The following is a 24,114-nucleotide window of genomic DNA, read 5'->3' on the forward strand; positions in this document are numbered from 1 at the left end:
GCGCAGAAACACTGCAGAGCCGCACTGTGATGTACAGTACAATGTTATTCAATGGGATGAAAAAAAAGCTGTGCAGATGGTGCAGAAAAATCAGTGTGGAATTGCTGCGGATTTCAAAGAAGTGCATGTCACTTCTTTTGTGTGGATCTGCAGCGTTTCTGCACCCCTCCATGTTAAAAATCCGCAGTGGCAAAAACCGCAGAAAATCCGCACGAAATCCGCATGAATTCCGCATGAAAACCGCACAAAATCCACATAAAAACCGCGGCTGCAGATTCTGCCAGGAGATGCGGATTTTGTGCAGAAATATCTATACCTCTTTTTTCCTATGTGTGCAGATAGAGGTTGGTAAAAGATGGGGTTTTGTTTTTTACCTCTTTGAGCTTTTTGAGCAATAATCTTAGAAACCTGACTACCCATTTGAAAACTATTTACAATGGCTGATTTCTGGCCAATTTATATATATGTTGACTTGTGCATGTTCGTGTAACGAACAATAAATGTTAATATGAGAGTTCTGTCCTCCTGCATCCAGCATACTGTTTACACGGGGCGTGGTGCTACACACAATTAATCATTTGCATGAACAATCCAGTCATGCTCGATAACGGCAACATGGACTGATGATCAGGAACAAGTGTTCTTACCAACTCTCCTTGCCAATCAGTCTGTGTAATCGGTGTAATTGACTTTTTATGGGTCAGCTCCCACACTGCAGATTTTGTTGCAGAAATTCTCAATGGGGTTGTTTCAGGTTAATGATACAGTTGCAGAATTTTTGCAACAAAATCAGAAGCAGGAGAATTCACTGTCGGACATAATCATTTCGCCTTTAAAAATCTCAAAACTGTCAAATGAGTGGTTAAAAATGTCTAAAGCTCATAACCTACAGCAGCTTTTTATAGACACATTGAGCCCAACTGTTCGCTTTGTAAATCTCCAATCTGTTGCATTAAAAACACTGATGTAACCAGCGACAAATATTAGTTTCAAGCTTACGCCATTTATGTAGTTTTACATTTTATTGTAGCAGTCAAGCATAAGTATCATTGAGTCCCAGAGTGTAAAACCAATAATAGTTGGAGCAATGACCATTATTTAACGCATCCTAAGGTAAGGTATGGCATTTGTGTTTGTGTAGTGCTCATTTCCATATGGCGAACATTATTGTTTGTGAACGCCTCCCACCCCTATACACAGGAATATGAAAATATCACATTTAGAAATAGAACAAAAGTCTATTACACATTACATAATAAAGGTTAAGTGTGACACATGAGCAGGAAAAGAGATGATGTGACATTAGTAGCCACTTCTAGTCATTGCCCTCCGGACATTACAGATCTCTGGTGGAGCAAGAAAGCACAAGAGTGACAACATAAGGGTTGGAGCTAGAATTAAAAACTGTTCATTTTAATATATGGCAGAAAATTCCTCAAATAGATTACGGTATACTGAAATTTTGTCACAATTTTTTTTAATAGTAAGTACATCAGCATCATCCCATCTAAGAGATGTAGTCCATAATACTATTATAGGGGGACTGTGAGAGTGCTATTTATTTATTGAGATAGTCCTAGCTCCTATATTTAAAGGGACTCTGTCAGCTGTTTTTGCTGTGGAATCTGAGAGAATCATGATGCAAGGGCAGAAAGCCTGATTCCAGTGATCTAGAAGTGCCATGAATGCTGAGCTCTGTATAAAGACCCCTGATTGGCAGCTTTCTATGTATACTGTATGTTGTCAGAAAGCTGCCAATCAGTGAGGGGAAGGGGGTATACAGAGCAGGAGGACTACATGGCAGGAGTGATAATCTGCTGCTGATAAAACACCCTATTGAAACTACATCAAGGTGCTGAGCAAGTGACCCCTCCCCGGAATCAGTGTCTCTGCCCCTACGTTATGCTGCCCTCAGATTAAGTAGCATTGTAGCCTTGTGAATATGATGACAGTGTATTCAATAATATATGCAGTTGGCATTGTGAAATGTGATAGAAAACAGGTGACTGTGAGTAGTCCATCAGTGAGAATATGACAGCAAATGAGGAGCACAGAGCTTCATCTTGCTGTAAGTCAGGGGTCCCCAACTTGTGGCTCGGGAACCACATGTGGCTTGTGGGTTAATGATGTGGGGCTCACGACTGTGGGCCCAGTTGGAATATTAGCAACATCTACTATATAATTGTCTAAGGGTCACGTCCGTCTGTCTGTCCTTCTGTCACGGTTATTCATTCGCTGATTGGTCTCGGCAGCTGCCTGTCATAGCTGCCGCGACCAATCAGCGACGGCCACAGTCCGGAAAAAAATGGCCGCTCCTTCCTCCCCGCAGTCAGTGCCCGGCGTCTGCATACTCCCCTCCGGTCAGCGCTCACACAGCGTTAATGGCAGCGTTGACCGCGGTGTAACGCACTCAGTTAACGCTGCTATTAACCCTGTGTGACCACCTTTTTACTATTCATGCCTATGCAGCATGAATAGTAAAAATATCTAATGTTAAAAATAATTAAAAAAATAAAAAATAGTTACATACTCACCCTCCGGTGGCCCCCTTCAAAGCCCCCCCCCCCCCCCCCCGGATCAGGAATCGGCCTTTTCCGCTCCGCGTGACGTCCCGGTGAGCACTGCATGCATTGCGGTCTCGCGACATGATGACGTACGGTCTCGCGAGATCACTACGTCATCATCGCACAAGACCGCAATGCACTCTTGGGACCGGACCGCGCGCCAAGCATCGGGAACCGACCGCCTCGATCCAGAGGCTCCAGGAGGTGAGTATGTAACTATTTTTTATTTTAATTCTTTTTTTAACAGGGATATGGTGCATACTACGTGACTGTGCTGTATACTACGTGACTGGGCAATATACTACATGGCCCTGTGCTGTATACTACGTGGCTCTGTGCTGTATACTACGTGGCTCTGTGCTGTATACTACGTGGCTCTGTGATGTATACTACGTGGCTCTGTGCTGTATACTACGTGGCTCTGCGTAGCTGGGCAATATACTACGTGAACTACGTGGCTGGGCAATGTACTACGTGGCTGGGCAATATACTGTGTGGCTGGGCAATATACTACGTACCTGGGCAATATACTATGTGGCTGGGCAATATACTACGTGACTGGGCAATATACTACGTGGCTGGGCAATATACTACGTGGCTGGGCAATATACTATGTGACTGGGCAATATACTATGTGACTGGGCAATATACTACGTGGCTGGGCAATATACTACGTGGCTGGGCAATATACTACGTGGCTGGGCAATATACTATGTAACTGGGCAATATACTACGTGGCTGGCCAATATACTACGTGGCTGGGCAATATACTATGTGGCTGGGCAATATACTACGTGGCTGGGCAATATACTACGTGGCTGGGCAATATACTACGTTTAGGCAATATACTACGTGGCTGGGCAATATACTACGTGGCTGGGCAATATACTTCGTGGCTGGGCAATATACTACGTGACTGGGCAATATACTACATGCCTGTGCAATATACTACGTGGCTGGGCAATATACTACGTAGACATACATATTCTAGAATACCCGATGCGTTAGAATCGGGCCACCATCTAGTGTATAATAAACAGAAGGATGACTTTTGCAGGTAATCCACCAGCTCTGGATGCACATATACTGGCCCAGATAAATATGTTAAGCTGGAGATGGAATGATATTGCCAGTTAGAGGTTTGTTTGTAGCTGGATGAGATATGAGAATGCCAGATGGGGGTAAGGTGGGAATATCTGCATGTTTGTATCGGGCCTCAGTGTGGGCTCTATGGGGAAGCTTTGACTATCAATATACCGGTATTGTGGGCTATGTGTGTCACAACTGTGGGAAGAGGGGGCAGGAGCGGAACATCTCTGGTCGGGGGGCTCTGGATATGGCTTGTGACCCTCTCTTAATACAGCTTTAGGCTGGTGTCACATATAGCTCTCAGCATTTGTTTAGCACACATTCAAGGTGCGTCTTCTGAGAAACAGCTTCTCAAATGTCATAGCAACTTCCAAATGCATACCGGTAATTGCTAATGACTTGCCTATTTTAATTAATTTTGTAGAAATTGCATTAATAAGCAAGCCATGAGCCACTCACATTGATGGGCAGGAGTTGAGGAGCAAAGAGCGCAATAGGGCCTTATCCAATGAAAAATGGCAAGTAAAGAGCAGGGTTTACTCACCTGATAGTTGTGTGCATACAATTACAGAGCATATGTATGATCATCTGCCGCAGATCCACAGGTCATAAAAACCAAGGAAAAAAATGGAACGTTGAGTGTTTTTCTGCGCTGCCCACAACACAATAAGGACAGACTGGCTAATCACTATACATGACACCCATCTAACCGCTGCTTGCGATTCTCCAAATGGACCCCGCTCACGGTCACACTGACATGGGAACCCTCCGTTGTCTGCCTGGTGAATTACCCCAGGCTTCCGACCTGTGGCCACACATATAATGGGAGATTTTGGAACATTTGAATATCTTTCCTTAATTGTATTACAAAGTCTCCCATAACTTTTTAGTGTAGTGCTGCCCAAATATATGAGGCCACAGTTGCATGTAATTGCATACATGACAAAGTCCGAATCACATGATAGTTCGTGTTTAAAATTATAACTAATATTTGTGTTTTTAACCTTAATAGATTTAACTTCATGGTCAATCATTTTTCAACATCGGCAACATGTTTTCCCATATTTAAATGCCCCATTCTTAATCATCTCGGGATGTTTTCCCCTCACAACTTTAGGTTCCAAAATACAAATCTTATTTTTATTTCTTTTGTTTTTCAGAAGATTAGGTGCAATACAATATATACAATATAATTTTTCAATGTTAAGACATCTGCGGAATGTTATAAAGGGTCTATGTGATAATCATTTCTTTCAATATGGGGTCTTTTTGTAGGAGATACAAATATTTGTTTAAAATGATTGGAATTCGTTTATTACCCCTATTGTATGTGGTTATAAAATTATGTCTCCATCTCGAGATTAGGATTGTTCAACTAAGCCCTTTTAATCAGAAGTTTAAGAAGATTTTAAAAATTGATCCAAACCTACAGGTGCTTCTCACAAAATTAGAATATCATCAAAAAGTTAATTTATTTCAGTTCTTCAATGCAAAAAGTGAATCTCATATATAGAGTCATTACAGAGTGATCTATTTCAAGTGTTTATTTATATTAATGTTGATAATTATGACTTACAGCCAGTGAAAACCCAAAAGTCATTATCTCAGTAAATTAGAATAATTAATAAACACTTGCAAAGGCTTCCTAAGCGTTTAAAAAGATCCCTTAGTGTGTTTCAGTAGATTCCACAATCATGAGGAAGACTGCTGACTTGACAGATGTACAGAAAGCAGTCATTGACACACTCCACAATGAGGGTAAGCCACAAAAGGTCATTGCTAAAGAAGCTGGCTGTTCACAGAGTGCTGTATGCAAGCATTGTAATGAAAAGTTGAGTGGAAGGAAAAAGTGTGGTAGAAAAAGGTGCACAAGCAACCGAGATAACCGCAGCCTTGAAAGGATTGTTAAGAAATGGCCATTCAAAAATTTGGGGGAGATTCACAAGGAGTGGACTGCTGCTGGAGTCATTGCTTCAAGAGCCACCACACATGGACATATCCAGAGCATGGGCTACAAGTGTCGCATTCCTTGTGTCAAGCCCAATAGAAAATGCCAGAAGCGTCTTTCCTGGGCCAAGGAAAAAAAGAACTGTACTGTTGCTCAGGTGTCCAAGGTGTTGTTTTCAGATGAAAGTAAGTTTTACATTTCATTTGGAAATCAAGGTCCCGGAGTCTGGAGGAAGAGTGGAGAGGCACACAATCCAAGCTGCTTGAGGTCTAGTGTGAAGTTTTCACAATCGGTGATGGTTTGGGGAGCCATATCATCTGCTGGTGTAAGTCCACTGTGTTTTCTCAAGACCAAAGTCAGTGCAGCCGTCTACCAGGAAATTTTAGGGCACTTCATACTTCCCTCTGCCAACAAGCTTTTTGGAGATTTCATTCTCCAGCAGGACTTGGCACCTGTGCACACTGCCAAAACTACCAATACCTGGTTTAAAAACAGTATCACTGTGCTTCATTGGCCAGCAAGCTCGCCTGACCTTAAGCCCGTAGAGAATCTATGGGGTATTGTCAAGAGGAACATGAGAGACACCAGACCCAACAATGCAAATGAGCTGAAGGCTGCTATCAAAGCAACTTGGGCTTCCATAACACCTCAGCAGTGCCACAGGCTGATCGCCTCCATGTCACGCTGCATTGATGTAGTAATTGATGCAAAAGGAGCCCCAACCAAGTATTGAGTGCATTTACTGAACATACATTCCAGTAGGCCAACATTTCGGGTTTTAAAATCATTTTTCAAGCTGGTGTTATAAAGTACCGTATTCTAATTTACTGAGATAATGACTTTTGGATTTTCATTGGCTGTAAGCCGTATTCATCAACATTAACAGAAATAAACACTTGAAATCACTCTGTTTGTAATGACTCTATATAATATATCAGATTCACTTTTTGTATTGAAGAACTGAAATATATTAGCTTTTTGATGATATTCTAATGTTGTGAGAAGCACCTGTATGTGTTCAAGGTTCCAGTGCCTGTGAGAAGTATTGCTGAGTGAGCTATGGAGGACAATTGAAAAAAATAATAATAAAAAAAAGTAAAGAAGAAAACTCATGCTGGGTGAAGGATAAGTAAGTGCACAACCACGGGAATAGGGAAGGGGGAGATAAGACCCCTAGGCTGATCTAAAATCACCTTGTCTGCCCTAAACGTCCCTATATTGGTTCTGCACCCATCACCGAGCGGGAACTTAAACCCTGCCAGACCGTAGCGAAAGGCCCTACATAGGGAGGGCACAGGATGGGCGCTAGTCAGTCCCCACTAAAACTAGAGACGAGATGGAAGATGGATGGGGAAAAATGCTTAGCTTGAGAAGACAACCGAAATGTCACACCAGCAATCCTCCAAGGGTCCTCAGGGAAAGACACTAGCTGACTGCTAGAACTTCCAACAATACTGAGGCAAGTATGAACTACTGAGGCAAGTATGAACAAACACCCGCATCATACTGCAGCAATTAAATGTATTTAAACCTTCAGCCCGGGTGTGTGATTAGCAGTAGAAGGTGGTGGTAACTATTGGGTCATAGAGGGAGAAAGATAACGCTCCATAACAGACGCAAAAATTAAGGTGTTTGAGCTAAACGCAAAGACCTTCTATGGCTGGATCCAGGATGACTGTCTGACACACTGACATAGGAGGTGCGTTCATGTCAAACAGTATGTTTCCCCTGATATTCGCAAGAAAAAGGGCTTGTTTTTTTTTTGTGGGAGGAAGGGACATTTTATTGGGGCCTGTTCTTTGTTTCGCAGACAAAAAGAGACGTGATTAACCCTTGGAGCCTGGAGTTTGATAATTAAGGGGTAGGTTCGTCTTCAACCTGTAATTCTTGTTTTTTCCTGACAGAAGAGGTGGTGCTAGAGAGCAGGACTGAGAACATTTCTGTGTTTGTAGACAGTGGAGCTGGGGTCACTATGTTGGATGCTGAGTTTGCTAGAACTCATGAGCTTTCTTGCTATACCTTAGCTATTTCTATTCCTATTTACGCCATCGACTCAGCACCACTTGCACAGAGAGCACTGATGCGGATTGTACATAACATAAGTCTGAGGATGGGGTCTTTTCATTATGAGGTAATTCTGGCATTTTTGTCTGGCTTTGAGGATATATTTTCTGAGAAGGGGTGTCTGCATTTGCCCCCCACCATCAGGCATATGACTTTTAACATTACTCCCAGTGGTAAAGTACCCAAGTCCAGACTGTACAATCTGTCCGGTCCTGAAAGACAAGCCATGAAAGATTTTATTGCTGAGTCTTGAGAAGGGGCATATCAGACCTCCATCTTCGCCCGTGGTGGCAGGGTTCTTTTTTGTGAGAAGAAAAAAATGGCAGTCTTTGTCCCTGTTTAGATTTCCAGGAATTGAATCTAATTACTATCCGAGATCCATAGCCTCTTCCTCTGATTACAGATTATTCAATCAGGTGGTGGGAGCTAAGGTTTTCTCCAAGTTGGATTTAAGGGAAGGGGGTCTATAACCTGGTTAGAATCAGTGAAGGGGATGAATGGAAAACGGGATTCAATACCCCAGAGGGGAATTTTGAGAATCTGGTTATGCCTTTTGGTCTGACGAATGCACCAGCAGTGTTCCATCATTTTATTAATGATATTTTCCATCATTTGGTAGGAACGTTTGTGCTGGTCTATCTGGTTGATATTTTGATTTATTCACCTGATTTGGAGACACATCGGGGGCATGTGAGACAGGTGCTTCAGATATTAAGGGGCAACAAGCTTTATGCCAAACCAGAGAAATGTTATTTTTGCTGTTCAGGAGGTGCAGGGTTTGTGATACCTGTTGTCCTCTTCAGGTTTTCAGAGGGATCCGGAAAAGATTCAGGCTATACTCGACTGGGACCGTCCCAAGAATCTGAAGGCATTAAAGCGTTTTCTGCGTTTGACTAATTTTTACCGGAAGTTTATGCAAAATGATTCAGTACTGGTGAAACCCCTTACTGACATGACAAGAAGGGTTCTGATTTTTCTAAATGGTCAAATACTTCTCAGCAGGCTTTTTCCTCCTTAAAGAGCTGTGTTGACACTGCACCTATATTCAGTCAACCAGATGTTTCCCAACCTTTTATCATAGAAGTGGATGTGTCAGAGATGGGGGTTGAGACTGTGTTGTCTCAGGGTCCGTCCCCTGGTAAATGGCATCCATGCACCTTTTTTTAAAAAAAAACTTTTCCTCTGCTGAGAGAAATTACGATGTGGGTAATAGTGAGCTTTTGTCGATTAAATTAGCTTTCGAGAAGTGTCGACATTGGTTGGAGGAGGCAATACATCCTATTACTGCTATCACTGACCACCAGAACCTCTCATATCTTCAATCGGCTAAATGTCTCAATCCTAGACAAACTAGGTGGTCTTTGTTTTTTACTTGATTAAATTTTGTGGTCACTTTATGTCCAGGAGTTAAAAACACCAAAGCGGATGCTTTGTCCCAGAGCATCCCTAATGGTAGGAGGACCTTGCTCCAATTTTGCAGAAGGGTTTTTTTTTTATCTCAGCCTTATACCCTGACAAGTCTGATGACTTTGAAACATGAAGATAAATAAAACCGCATTGATTCATCCTTCGTGTGGGACTCCACCAGCAGCACAGAAAAATCACTCAACATTGATTCCGAGCTTTCATTCACCCCCCACATCCGATCACTGGCTCACTCTTCTTATCTACATCTCAAAAACATTTCTAGAATTCGCCCTTTTCTTACTTTCGACTCTGCAAAAACTCTTGCTGTCTCACTTATTCATTCTTGTTCTGGACTATTGTAACTCTCTACTAATCGGCCTCCCTCTTACCAAACTCTCCCCGCTCCAATCTGTCCTGAATGCTGCTGCCAGGATCATATTGCTCACCAACCGTTACACTGATGCCTCTACCTTGTGCCAGTCATTACACTGGCTACCCATCCACTCCAGAATCCAGTACAAAACTACTACCCTCATCCACAAAGCACTCCATGGCTCAGCACCACCCTACATCTCCTCTCTGGTCTCAGTCTACCACCCTACCCGTGCCCTCCGCTCCACTAATGACCTCAGGTTAGCATCCTCAATAATCAGAACCTCCCACTTCCGTCTCCAAGACTTTACACGTGCTGCGCCGATTCTTTGGAATGCACTACCTAGGTTAATACGATTAATCCTCAATCCCCACAGTTTTAAGCGTGCCCTAAAAACTCATTTGTTCAGACTGGCCTACTGCCTCAACGCATTAACCTAACTATCGCTGTGTGGCCTATAAAAAATAAATAAAAAAAAACATAATCAGGTTCCTCGCATCATGTTCTCATACACTTTATGCAGTTAATAGCCCTCTGTGTCTGTACTGTTACATACTTATGTACAACAACAGTCGCACTCAAAGAAAGGTCTTCAGAATTTTCGTTAAGCTGAAAAACGTGGTTTTCTTTATTACAAACACCAAAATAAAGGTATCACCGCAGTGTTTCAAGGTAGGTAACATTTCGACCCACAGGGTCTTTCTCAAACCTTACTGTAACATAAACAAAGATACAGGGTATCACAAAACATGAACATAAAATATATACAAAATTATATACAAAAATTATAAAAAATAATAATAACAACAAAAAGAGTCCCTAAATGCTGGAGATATGTGCTGTGTCACCAAAATAATACGAGACAAGGCGACAAAATCAGACAAAGGACTAAACGGCAACAGTGGTGTACGTCATCAAGGTTGGCATTGGATGCTGACATATCCGTGAAGCATAAATGAATATCCAAAGTCACCAAAAAAGAAAGAATATGCGGCACTCACCCTAGATTGGCAGTATGAACTCAGTCCTGACTCCAATGCCGCACCCTCTGTTGTACCGCACGCTCTAATGGACTTTTCCTGTTAAAGTTTCTTCAAATAAATCACGATTCATACTGCCAATCTAGGGTGAGTGCCGCATATTCTTTCTTTTTTGGTGACTTTGGACTGCTTGTTATTGCTTATTATGCTGAGCACCCGAATCTAGAGGCAATCGTGAGTACCTGGTCTCAGTCAGCCCGCTAACAGTTCCGCCTGGTGGAATCAGTATTCACTCTAGTGCCGTCCATTCTGCTCCTGTGGTTTACGCTATAAATGAATATCCGTAAAGCAGAATGCTGCAGAAATAGGGTGCGTCGTAGAAACACTAACGTAAGGAGACAGAGGTTCGATTAAAATACACCAGAATAAACTGTATCACTGCGGTAAACAATACAAGACACTGTAAGCAGACATAGTACATTGGTATGGAACTCTAGAAATAAAAATGAGATACCTAGGTGGTGGACCCTAAAGATCGCAGGAAACTAACCTTTTAAATAGTGGGAACAGAGCGGAGGGCACAAATCCCTGAAGGGGTGTAGGAGTCCCGTTTGGGGCTATGGGAGAAAAAGGGGCCACAGCGGTAAGAAAGTATGCAAGGGGTTGCAAGACCATAGCATGGAGAGGAATAGAAGCGGGCATAATTACCTGTAGAAGCGAAAGTAATGGTGTCTGCGGTGGTGGTGTGTGTGGAGGACTGGTGAGATGAGCGCCCTTTTGTACAGGGCGGCAGGAAGTGCGAGGTGCGCAGTGTGCAGACGCACAGAATGTAAGGCGAAAGTGAGGTGTGGAACGCTAAGGAGCCAGGCGCCGCATGCGCAGTGTGTGCATGGTAATACTGGGGCCGAGGGGAGCACGCGCATAATGCAAAGAGCAGGGCTGGAGCGCTGGGGGAAGACAAGCCGGGCTGCGCACGCGCGCTGAGGACATAGCTGCGCTCAGAGAGTAGGGGTGGAGAGGACAGGAAGAGAGGTCTGCGTACAAGCAGAATGCTAGAGAAAGTACAGGGGGGAATGATAGTGATGATGTGTGTGGTGTGAGAGGACGCTGAATGTAGAAACCCCATACTAAGGTGAAGGGAGGCGATGGCAATGGGGGAAGAATGAACGGGGGACCTAGCTGGGGGCTGCAGTATGTAGCATGGTGTATGGGCAGGGCAATAAGCCCAAGATGAAAAGAGGTAACATTGTGCAAAATAAAATATGAAAAAAACATGGCAAAAGCATAAAAATAGTGGGCAAAGAAATTGGAGAAAAGTATGAAAAAAAAATATGGAAAAAATAGGGAAAAGAGGGGCATGAGTAATAATCTATGATGAATAATAGTGGACCCAAGGGAAATTGAAAAAGGAAGCAGAGAAAGAAAATGTATGATGAAAAAATATACTGGAATTAAATAAAACATAAAAATTAGAAATAAAAATATTTAACATAGGGATAATGAAATGGTAAATAAAAGACCCATGGGAGCTGAGAGGAGAATATATAAATGAAGCTGGAAAATGTAAAAATGAAACTTAAAAAATAGAGAATAGAAAAAAATAAAAAAATTAATAAAAATAAAAATTAATAATAAAAAAAAATGAAAATGAACATAAAATGGACTCGAAAATAAGAAAAACAATGATGAAAAAATAAGTAACAAGAAAAAAAATAAGAAATTTTCTTGGAAAATAATGATGGAAATAAAAATAAAAGTAAAAATAAAAATAACGGGGGAGACTAATGAAAAATTGTATGAAATAATATACAATTGCACAATGCACCATACTCACCCACGAGGAAGGCAAGGGACTAGTGTGTCTGAAAGAACAAGATATTGGTTAGTTGGAAAGAGGATAAAGATCCACCACCTGTATGGGTAAAAAAGTTACATACGTCAAAATATATATACACAAGATGGACATATGGTTACTTGAATGTGAGATCCAGTTCTCTGTTAAGGCCTCCTGGGGCCAACGTTTGCCGAGTGTAGATCCAATAAGCCTCCCTCTCCTTTAATTGTTTGATGTGGTTTCCACCTCTTTGCGGCCTCTCGACTTGTTCAATTACTTGCACTCTCAGTTGCGATACATTGTGGTTCGCACTGACGAAATGGTGTGGAACTGGTAACCAAGTCTTCTTGCAGCGTATGGTGGATTTATGACTAGCAATTCTGTCACGTAAATGTTGGGTGGTCTCACCCACATAAAGTAAGCCGCATGGGCATTTCAGGAGGTATACTACATAGTTGGTATCACATGTGTAGAAGCCTTTGATGTTATAGTATTTGCCCGAGTGGGGGTGAGTGATTTTATCACCCTTGATGATGTTGGAGCAACATGCACAGCTGAGGCAAGGGAATGTGCCTCTGCGGTCTGTGCCAAGGAAGGTCTGTTTGGGGACCCTGGAGAAGCTCCCTATGTCTGCTCTGACTAGGTTATCCCTGATGTTCTGTGGGCGTCGTTTACACATGAGTGCAGGAGTCTGGAAGGCTTCAATATTGGGGTAAGATTTGGCCAAGATGGACCAATGCTTATGGATGGTGGTGTAGATTGTGGGCATTATCGGGTGGTGTGTGTGAACGAATGTAACTCTTTCTCTGGTGGGAGTAGTAGGTGATTCCAAATGAGGTTCCAAGGCCCTGGCTTTCTCTTTGGTAAGGAGTTCATGAGGATATTGTCTGTTTCTAAACTTATTGGCCATCTCATCAAGGCGAGTGGGGACAAGATTCCTATCAGATACTATCCTCTTGATGCCTGCGAACTGGGAGCGGGGTAAACTGTTTTTAGTTGAGGCGGGATGGCAACTGGTGTAGTGAAGTAAATTGTTGGTATCAGTGGGTTTTGTAAAGATGTCAGTGGAGAGGGTGCCCATGTCATTTTTAATCACCAGGGTGTCCAGAAATGAGATTTGTGTCATGCCAATTTAACGTGAATTGTAGTTCTGGTCTGATGGAGTTGAAAACCTTGGTGAAAGAAAACAGGTCTTCAGGGGACCCTACCCATAGGCAAAAAATGTCATCAATAAAGCGTAGCCAGCATTTGCTGAACTGTTGGAACAGAGTGTTGGTGTATACGTAGGAACGTTCAAAATTATCCATATAAATATTAGCATAAGCGGGCGCCATGTTCGCGCCCATGGCAGTCCCGCGTGTCTGTCGGTAAAACTGATCTCCAAACAAGTAGTTTTCCCTCAGTACAATAGACAGGAGATCAAGGCATAATTGAGTGGAGTTATTGCTAAGGTGTGATGACTGAAGAAGCTCCGCAACCGCAGTGATACCTAAATCATGGTATATAGAGGTATACAAGCTCTTTACATCGAAGGTTGCCAAAATGCACTCAGAAGGGATATTGGTAATCTGACTAATGGAGTGAAGGAAATGGCCAGTGTCCAAAATAAATGATTAAGTTTTATTGGTTAGTGGTGTTAATATTTTTTCCAAAAAAACGGAAATTGGGGCTAAAATGGAATCGGTAGATGCCACAATTGGGCGGCCGGGCGGGTTAGTTAAGGATTTGTGGACTTTTGGCAGGGTGTAAAAAACTGGGGTGACAGGGTTCTGATTTATTAAGAAGGTGGCAGTCTTAGAGTTGATGGTATTCAAGGCTACATAGTTAGAGAGAATTTGTTGTATTTTGGATCTTATTGTAAGCACCGGGTCATGAGGGATAGGTAAGTATGTGGTGGTGTCTGACAATTGGCGACGGATTTCATTGACGTAGTCAGTGTGGTTCTGAATTACAATGGCACCACCTTTATCAGCAGGTTTTATGACAATCTGTTTATTGTCTTTGAGGGACTTGATCGCTTGTTTCTCAATGGGTGAAATATTGTTACTAGTGGGCAGACGGCCCTTTTGGTGTTGGTCTAGGACCTTGTCGATATCCCTATGGACTAAGTCAATAAAGGCTTCTATGGCATTAAATGAACGGGGGGGACAGAAATTGCTTGGGTTTCGTAGACCTAGCTCGGTAATGGATAAGTCGGGAGCAGGGTTCCCTCCAAGAGGAGGGACTCTATTCCCTCTGGTCTCTTGTTCTTGTCTGAAGTATGTAACATACATAGTTAGTAACATAGTTAGTAAGGCCGAAAAAAGACATTTGTCCATCCAGTTCAGCCTATATTCCGTCATAATAAATCCCCAGATCTACGTCCTTTTACAGAACCTAATAATTGTATGATACAATATTGTTCTGCTCCAGGAAGACATCCAGGCCTCTCTTGAACCCCTCGACTGAGTTCGCCATCACCACCTCCTCAGGCAAGCAATTCCAGATTCTCACTGCCCTAACAGTAAAGAATCCTCTTCTATGTTGGTGGAAAAACCTTCTCTCCTCCAGACGCAAAGAATGCCCCCTTGTGCCCGTCACCTTCCTTGGTATAAACAGATCCTCAGAGAGATATTTGTATTGTCCCCTTATATACTTATACATGGTTATTAGATCGCCCCTCAGTCGTCTTTTTTCTAGACTAAATAATCCTAATTTCGCTAATCTATCTGGGTATTGTAGTTCTCCCATCCCCTTTATTAATTTTGTTGCCCTCCTTTGTACTCTCTCTAGTTCCATTATATCCTTCCTGAGCACCGGTGCCCAAAACTGGACACAGTACTCCATGTGCGGTCTAACTAGGGATTTGTACAGAGGCAGTATAATGCTCTCATCATGTGTATCCAGACCTCTTTTAATGCACCCCATGATCCTGTTTGCCTTGGCAGCTGCTGCCTGGCACTGGCTGCTCCAGGTAAGTTTATCATTAACTAGGATCCCCAAGTCCTTCTCCCTGTCAGATTTACCCAGTGGTTTCCCGTTCAGTGTGTAATGGTGATATTGATTCCCTCTTCCCATGTGTATAACCTTACATTTATCATTGTTAAACCTCATCTGCCACCTTTCAGCCCAAGTTTCCAACTTATCCAGATCCATCTGTAGCAGAATACTATCTTCTCTTGTATTAACTGCTTTACATAGTTTTGTATCATCTGCAAATATCGATATTTTACTGTGTAAACCTTCTACCAGATCATTAATGAATATGTTGAAGAGAACAGGTCCCAATACTGACCCCTGCGGTACCCCACTGGTCACAGCGACCCAGTTAGAGACTATACCATTTATAACCACCCTCTGCTTTCTATCACTAAGCCAGTTACTAACCCATTTACACACATTTTCCCCCAGACCAAGCATTCTCATTTTGTGTACCAACCTCTTGTGCGGCACGGTATCAAACGCTTTGGAAAAATCGAGATATACCACGTCCAATGACTCACCGTGGTCCAGTCTATAGCTTACCTCTTCATAAAAACTGATTAGATTGGTTTGACAGGAGCGATTTCTCATAAACCCATGCTGATATGGAGTTAAACAGTTATTCTCATTGAGATAATCCAGAATAACATCCCTCAGAAACCCTTCAAATATTTTACCAACAATAGAGGTTAGACTTACTGGCCTATAATTTCCAGGTTCACTTTTAGAGCCCTTTTTGAATATTGGCACCACATTTGCTGTGCGCCAGTCCTGCGGAACAGACCCTGTCGCTATAGAGTCACTAAAAATAAGAAATAATGGTTTATCTATTACATTACTTAGTTCTCTTAGTACTCGTGGGTGTATGCCATCCGGACCCGGAGATTTATCTATTTTAATCTTATTTAGCCGGTTTCGCACCTCTTCTTGGGTTAGATTGGTGACCCTTAATATAGGGTTTTCATTGTTTCTTGGGATTTCACCTAGCATTTCATTTTCCACCGTGAATACCGTGGAGAAGAAGGTGTTTAATATGTTAGCTTTTTCCTCGTCATCTACAACCATTCTTTCCTCACTATTTTTTAAGGGGCCTACATTTTCAGTTTTTATTCTTTTACTATTGATATAGTTGAAGAACAGTTTGGGATTAGTTTTACTCTCCTTAGCAATGTGCTTCTCTGTTTCCTTTTTGGCAGCTTTAATTAGTTTTTTAGATAAAGTATTTTTCTCCCTATAGTTTTTTAGAGCTTCAATGGTGCCATCCTGCTTTAGTAGTGCAAATGCTTTCTTTTTACTGTTAATTGCCTGTCTTACTTCTTTGTTTAGCCACATTGGGTTTTTCCTATTTCTAGTCCTTTTATTCCCACAAGGTATAAACCGCTTACACTGCCTATTTAGGATGTTCTTAAACATTTCCCATTTATTATCTGTATTCTCATTTCTGAGGATATTGTCCCAGTCTACCAGATTAAGGGCATCTCTAAGCTGGTCAAACTTTGCCTTCCTAAAGTTCAATGTTTTTGTGACTCCCTGACAAGTCCCCCTAGTGAAAGACAGGTGAAACCGCACAATATTGTGGTCGCTATTTCCTAGATGCCCGATCACCTGCAGATTTGTTATTCTGTCAGGTCTATTAGATAGTATTAGGTCTAAAAGTGCTGCTCCTCTGGTTGGATTCTGCACCAATTGTGAAAGATAATTTTTCTTGGTTATTAGCAGAAACCTGTTGCCTTTATGGGTTTCACAGGTTTCTGTTTCCCAGTTAATATCCGGGTAGTTAAAGTCCCCCATAACCAGGACCTCATTATGGGTTGCAGCTTCATCTATCTGCTTTAGAAGTAGACTTTCCATGCTTTCTGTTATATTTGGGGGTTTGTAACAGACCCCAATGAGAATTTTGTTACCATTTTTCCCTCCATGAATTTCAACCCATATGGACTCGACATCTTCATTCCCTTCGCTAATATCCTCCCTTAAAGTGGACTTTAGACAAGACTTTACATAGAGACAAACCCCTCCTCCTCTCCGATTTTTACGATCCTTTCTAAACAGACTGTAACCCTGTAAGTTAACTGCCCAGTCATAGCTTTCATCTAACCATGTCTCGGTTATTCCCACTATGTCAAAGTTACCTGTAGATATTTCTGCTTCTAGTTCTTCCATCTTGTTTGTCAGGCTTCTGGCGTTTGCGAGCATGCAGTCTTTAGACGAATGTTTCTATAGAAATGTTCGAGGTCTTGGGATAATTGAAATTTATCCCATGGGGGGGTAGGGCAAAAGGAAAGCCCTCATTGGAGGATGGCTAGTTCGGTCGGGCTGAGTGTGTATGTAGAAATGTTGAGGATGGAGGTAGAGGGATTACCTGTGATCTGGTCGTCATCCGATCTGCGGTGTTTGCGGGCGGCCCTCCTTGTGCGTCTCCTCCTGTATGGCGACCACGTGGTCTGGTGGGTGGTCTTTTCTGAAAAAAACGGTTCTGGGAAAAAGTGCCTGTTGAGCTGTCGCTGTCTGTGCTGTGTGAGCCGGTGAATCTTGGGTTGTAATTGTAGTTTCGTCGCCAGGAGCCCATACTGGTGGAATCTTTCCATCTGTATACCCGGTCTTGAATATAGTCGTCAGAATCTCTCTGGAACTTAGATCTTTTCTTGTCCTGTAGGGCCTTACGATGTTCTTCGATAGTTTTATCTGTTTTGGATTTCAGACTTTGCCACTCAGTACTAGAGAGGGTGGAGCCAAGTTGTTCCTCAATAGAAGTAATTTTCTGTGCTGATTCAGTAATAGCAGTCTGGAGAGTCTCTATGGTAAGTAGTATAATATCCAACGAGCACTTGTTGAGTATTGACTGAAACTTCTCGCAGAATTCGGGTTTATCTGAGAACAAGGTGGGTCTCAGGTGGCACCGCAAACCCCGCGGTATTCTGCTGAGTTTGTGATATTCCGCTAAGGTGGTAGCGTGCAGATCGTATGAAGTCAGACGTTTCCGTTCTCTCTCGTAATCCCTGGTTCGTACTTCCTGTGCAGGAATTTTCAAAAAATCACCTGATGTGGTTATTTTAGAGAGTATCCTGGATGCTGTCGTCTCATCAAAGGCGAAGGTATTGGTCGTCATCGAGGGAGCGGGTGCAGTCGTCAACTCAGAATATGGTATTAAAGAACAAGACGTGCACTCTCGCTAGTGGTGGTGCAGACTGAACATGGAGGGATACTCCAGAATATAGTCATGTACAACAACAGTCGCACTCAAAGAAAGGTCTTCAGAATTTTCGTTAAGCTGAAAAACGTGGTTTTCTTTATTACAAACACCAAAATAAAGGTATCACCGCAGTGTTTCAAGGTAGGTAACATTTCGACCCACAGGGTCTTTCTCAAACCTTACTGTAACATAAACAAAGATACAGGGTATCACAAAACATGAACATAAAATATATACAAAATTATATACAAAAATTATAAAAAATAATAATAACAACAAAAAGAGTCCCTAAATGCTGGAGATATGTGCTGTGTCACCAAAATAATACGAGACAAGGCGACAAAATCAGACAAAGGACTAAACGGCATCAGTGGTGTACGTCATCAAGGTTGGCATTGGATGCTGACATATCGGTGAAGCATAAATGAATATCAGTAAAGCAGAAAGCTGCAGAAGTAGGGTGCGTCGTAGAAACACTAACGTAAGGAGACAGAGGTTCGATTAAAATACACCAGAATAAACTGTATCACTGCGGTAAACAATACAAGACACTGTAAGCAGACATAGTACATTGGTATGGAACTCTAGAAATAAAAATGAGATACCCAGGTGGTGGACCCTAAAGATCGCAGGAAACTAACCTTTTAAATAGTTACATACTTAGGCAGTTAACTGGTTCATGCAGCTTTACATGAACACCCGAGCCTTACACTATGGCTGGTCCAAATAACTAAAGCAATTGTTACCATCCACCTCTCGTGTCTCCCCTTTTCCTCATAGTTTGTAAGCTTGCGAGCAGGGCCATCATTCCTCCTGGTATCTGTTTTGAACTGTGATCTCTGTTATGCTATAATGTCTATTGTCTGTACAAATCCCCTCTATAAGTTGTAAAACGCTGCGGAATATGTTGGCGCTATATAAATAAAAAATTATTATTATTATATTATTATTTTACAATAACATTTAAGAAACCGCTCCTCAGCAGATGCACTAAAGATGCGTGCTACATGTGCTTGAAGAGTTATGTGTAACCTCAGCCTCAACCTTAGCACAAAATTTACCAGGCCTTATGTAGCTTCTCACATTATATGACAGAATGCACAGTGGCCAGTCCAAAAGTATTTTTCTCTTTACAGTGTCAGATTCTTGTAGAAATTTGCTGAACAAATGTGTAATTTGAAGCTTCTGGGCTATACTGCAAAATCTGTAATAGGGATCTCCGCATACAAGGTGCCCATTATAATACAGCCATCTAATAATTATGTGATGAAGAAACATTTGAGGCCCCTCACCCTTTAAGGACCAATGTCCAAATGTAACTGTTATTCTAAGTGCAAATAACAGATGGTTTTAGGTTAACACCTATATGCAGAGAACCAGGGCAGGGACATGTTATTTTGATGTCCTAGGCAGAGGAGGCCAATGGCACCCGCATACCCAAGCAAAGATCTGTTTTGGAGACTAAAGGTACCTTCACACTAAACGATATCGCTAGCGATCCGTGACGTTGCAGCGTCCTGGCTAGCGATATCGTTTAGTTTGACACACAGCAGCGATCAGAATCCTGCTGTGATGTCGTTGGTCGGGGCTAGAGGGCCAGAACTTTATTTGGTCGCTGGCTCTCCCGCTGACATTGCTGAATCGGCGTGTGTGACACCGATTCAGCGATGTCTTAGCTGGTAACCAGGGTAAACATCGGGTTACTAAGCGCAGGGCCGCGCTTAGTAACCCGATGTTTACCCTGGATACCATCCTAAAAGTTAAAAAAACAAACGCTTCATACTTACCTACTGCTGTCTGTCCCTCGGCGCTGTGCTTTCCTGCACTCACTGTGAGCACAGCGGCCGGAAAGCAGAGCGGTGACGTCACCGCTCTGCTTTCCGGCCGCTGTGCTCACAGCCAGTACAGAGAAGCACAGTGCCGGGGACAGACAGCGGAAGGTAAGTATGAAGCGTTTGTTTTTTTAACTTTTAGGATGGTATCCAGGGTAAACATCGGGTTACTAAGCGCGGCCCTGCGCTTAGTAACCCGATGTTTACCCTGGTTACCGGCATCGTTGGTCGCTGGAGAGCGGTCTGTGTGACAGCTCTCCAGCGACCAAACAGCGACGCTGCAGCGATCCGGATCATTGTCTGGATCGCTGCAGCGTCGTTTAGTGTGAAGGTACCTTAAGGTAACAAGACCCCTAATGCATTCTCCCACACCTCCATATGTGTCAGGCAACAATTTCTGTAAAAGTAAAATAAAGTTGTGTACTTTTTGAGTGATGCATAGCAGGGGGTGAGATTTCAGGTAGATATAGGAATCACTCATTGTTTGTGGACCATTTACGCAATACCAGGGACAAATAGTGATATTTAACGCATCATGTGCACAAAAATTGCGGAATGCATTCTTAATCATAGGATGCATATGTATGCGTTTTTTATGTGTTTTTATCACGAAAAAAATGTGAAAAATCCTAAATGTGTGTACATACCCTAAAACAGTGTGGCAATACTTTATTGAACCACAAAACAGGCAGATAACACATAGAACAGTCCCAGCAAATACCCAAGATGGTGCACATTACAGAGTCTCACCCTTACGCTGACCCACTACAATAATGGCAGATGTTACGTCAGAGCTCCCAGGGTCAGCTATACCACCTGTGGTACACACACAGGAGGTAACGACAAGCGTAGAAAGATGACAGTCCATTGAGTCCATACAAGGTACAAGGCAAGTTGACACAAGAGTCACAACCTTGCTTACCTGAACATCTCCATGGAGCCAGGCGACCAGTGGGTCCCAATCCTTGCTTTCTCCAAATGTACCATGGTCCAGCGATGGTCAATGGAGCAGATCTGTATTTTTTCAACCGGACCCGAAAACCCCTAGGTTGTTTCTTGTAGAATGATAGATCCGTGTCCTTCGTGATGGTGCCATAATATTGGCCCATAAGACGCACCCCAAATTTTCACAGGGGTGTTTGGTGGTTAGGCAATGATATGACCCATACTGGTTTGGTGTTACTCGGTGGTGCGGGAGCTCTGGTGACATTTTGTGAAAGTCCGGAGCTCCCCCACTTCCATTGCCTTGATGTTGTGGCTTCTAGAAAAATGGCTCCCAGAGGCGGCGCATGCGCAGATTGAGATCTCGGCACTAAGATCTCGTTCCCCAAGATCTCGGGACGATATCTCTTTGCCGAGGTCTCAATCTGCACATGCACCACCTGCGGCGGCCATTTTCCCAGAGGCCAAAGCATCGATGCAATGAAAGTGCAGGGGCTCCGGGCCTTCCTAAAATGTTGCCGGAGCCCCCGCACCACTGAACCTGCCACACACGAGATGCAGCCAGATGGGAGTGAGATCATCGCCCTGCAGCGTCGGACCACCAGATGAATTGCCTGACTCCTGCTGCCACCTCGCTAATTGTAAGTATGGTACATTCCGACTATAAGACGCACCCCCGCTTCCCCCAAAAAAAATTTGGGAAAAAAGTGCGTCTTACAGTCAGAAAAAAACAGTAATCTGGTTTCTTCACAAAGCCCCTGAAAATTTCTGGTGCCAGCAATTACTTTCATAAGTCACATGCTTAGTGAAAGGAAGTCCCCCTGTGTGCAATCTAATGTCACATGTCTGTCAGTATATACACACCTTTTCTGACAGAACACCAAAACTGCAACACCATTAAGCAAGAGACACCACTAACCAACCATGTAGACCAAGGAGATTTCCAAACAAATCAGGGACAAAATTGTTGAGAAGTACAAGTTGATTGGGTTATAAAAAAAATTTCTAATCTCTGATGATCCCACAGAGCACCATCAAATACATTATCATCAAATGGAAAGAACATGATATTATTATTATTTATTTATGTAGCACCAATGATTCCATGGCGCTGTACATGAGAAGGAGTTACATAAAAATTACAGACATCACTTACAGTAAGCAAACTAACAATGACAGACTGATACAGAGGGGCGAGGACGCTGCCCTTGCAGGCTTACGTTCTACAGGATGATGGGGAAGCAGACAATGGGTTGGGGGTTGCGGCAGCTCTGGTGTTGGTGAGGGGGTAGCTCCGGTGGTAGTGAGGAGGCAGTGGGGTCATTGCAGGCTGTAGGCTTTCTTGAAGAGGTGGGTTTTCCGGTTCCATCTGAAGGATCCAAATGTGGTTGATAGTCAGACGTGTTGGGGCACAGAATTCTAGAGGATGGGTGATATTTGGGAGAAGTCTTGGAGGCGATTAGGTGAGGAGCGAATAAGTGTGGAGGAGAGAAGGAGGTCTTGGGAGGACCAGAGATTACGTGAGGGAAGATATGGAGAGATTAGGCCAGAGACATATGGAGGAGACAGGTTGTGGATGGCTTTGTAGGTCATTATTAGTAATTTGAACTGATATGCTGTGGGAATGGGAGCCAGTGAAGAGATTTACAGAGGGGAGAAGCGGTGGAGTAGCAAGGAGAGATATGAATTAGTCAGGCAGCAGAGTTAAGGATGGACTGGAGAGGTCCAAGAGTGTTAGCAGGGAAGCCACAGAAAAGGATGTTGCAGTAGTCAAGGCGGGAGATGATGAATGCGTGTACAAACATTTTAGTAGATTCGGGGTTGAGGAGAGGATGGATTTTGGAGATATTTTTGAGCTGGAGGTGACGAGGTGGAAAGAGCTTGGATGTGCGGTTTGAAGGACAAGGCAAAGTCAAGGATTACTCCGAGGCAGCGGACTTCTGGTACAGGGGAAAGTGTGATGTCATTAATGGTGATAGATCAAGTAAGGAAGGTCTGTCAGATGGAGGAAAGATGATGAGTTCAGATTTGTCCACATTGAGTTTGAGGAAGCGAGATGAAAAGAAGGAGGATATGGCCGATAGACACTCTGGGATTCTGGACAGCAGAGAGGTGACGTCTGGGCCAGAGAGGTAGATCTGAGTGTCATCAGCATACAGGTGGTACTGGAATCCATGGAACTTTATGAGTTGTCCCAGGCCAAGTGTATAGATTGAGAAGCATAAGGGACCTAGAACAGAGCCTTGGGGGACTCCAACAGAGAGAGGGTGGGATGAGGACGTAATGTTGGAGTGGGAGACACTGAATGTGTGGTTGGAAAGGTATGAGGAGATCCAGGATAGGACGAGGTCTTTCATGCCAAAGGAGGAGAGGATCTGTAGTAGGAGGCAGTGGTCAACTATGTCGAAAACAAATGAAGAGTCTAGAAGGAGGAGTATAAAGTATTGTCCGTTAGCTTTGGCTGTAAGTAGGTCGTTAGGAATTTTGGTAAGGGCAGTCTCAGTGGAATGATAGGGATGGAAACCAGATTGTAGATTGTCAAAGAGCAAGTTAGATGAGAGGTGGGATTCACGTTCAGCGTGGAATGCTGCTCCAGGATTTTGGGAGCAAAAGGGAGCATCGATATTGGGCGATAGCTGGACATAACGGTTGGCTTCTTAAGGATAGGCGTGACTGTGGCATGTTTGAAAGCAGAAGGTAAGATACCAGAAGTTAGTGATAGGTTGAAGAGATGGGTTAGGGATGGGATACGTGTGGTGGTGAGGTTGGGGAGGAGATGGGATGGGATCTAGTGCACAAGTGGTGAGATGTGATTTGGAGAGGAGACAATTAAACTCCCCTTCAGTGATGTTGGACAGGGAGATTATGGGGTTTGGGCATTGGTCTGGTATACAAGGGTTGTGGAGGTTGAACAAAAAAGACTTGCC

At 43.1% G+C, this 24,114-nt stretch overlaps 1 long non-coding RNA gene across 1 annotated transcript; it reads right to left on the minus strand.

Moving 5' to 3' along the window:
* Positions 1-10,754: 10,754 nt before the first annotated feature.
* On the minus strand, positions 10,755-17,716 carry LOC138680746 (uncharacterized). The gene is made up of 3 exons (XR_011321757.1): positions 17,583-17,716; positions 12,260-12,287; positions 10,755-10,810 (listed from the first exon to the last, which is right to left on the minus strand). It is a non-coding gene; the product is annotated as an uncharacterized lncRNA (long non-coding RNA).
* Between the last annotated feature and the right edge of the window lie 6,398 nt (positions 17,717-24,114).

Source organism: Ranitomeya imitator, chromosome 5, assembly GCF_032444005.1.
Source record: "Ranitomeya imitator isolate aRanImi1 chromosome 5, aRanImi1.pri, whole genome shotgun sequence".
NCBI lineage: Eukaryota > Metazoa > Chordata > Amphibia > Anura > Dendrobatidae > Ranitomeya > Ranitomeya imitator.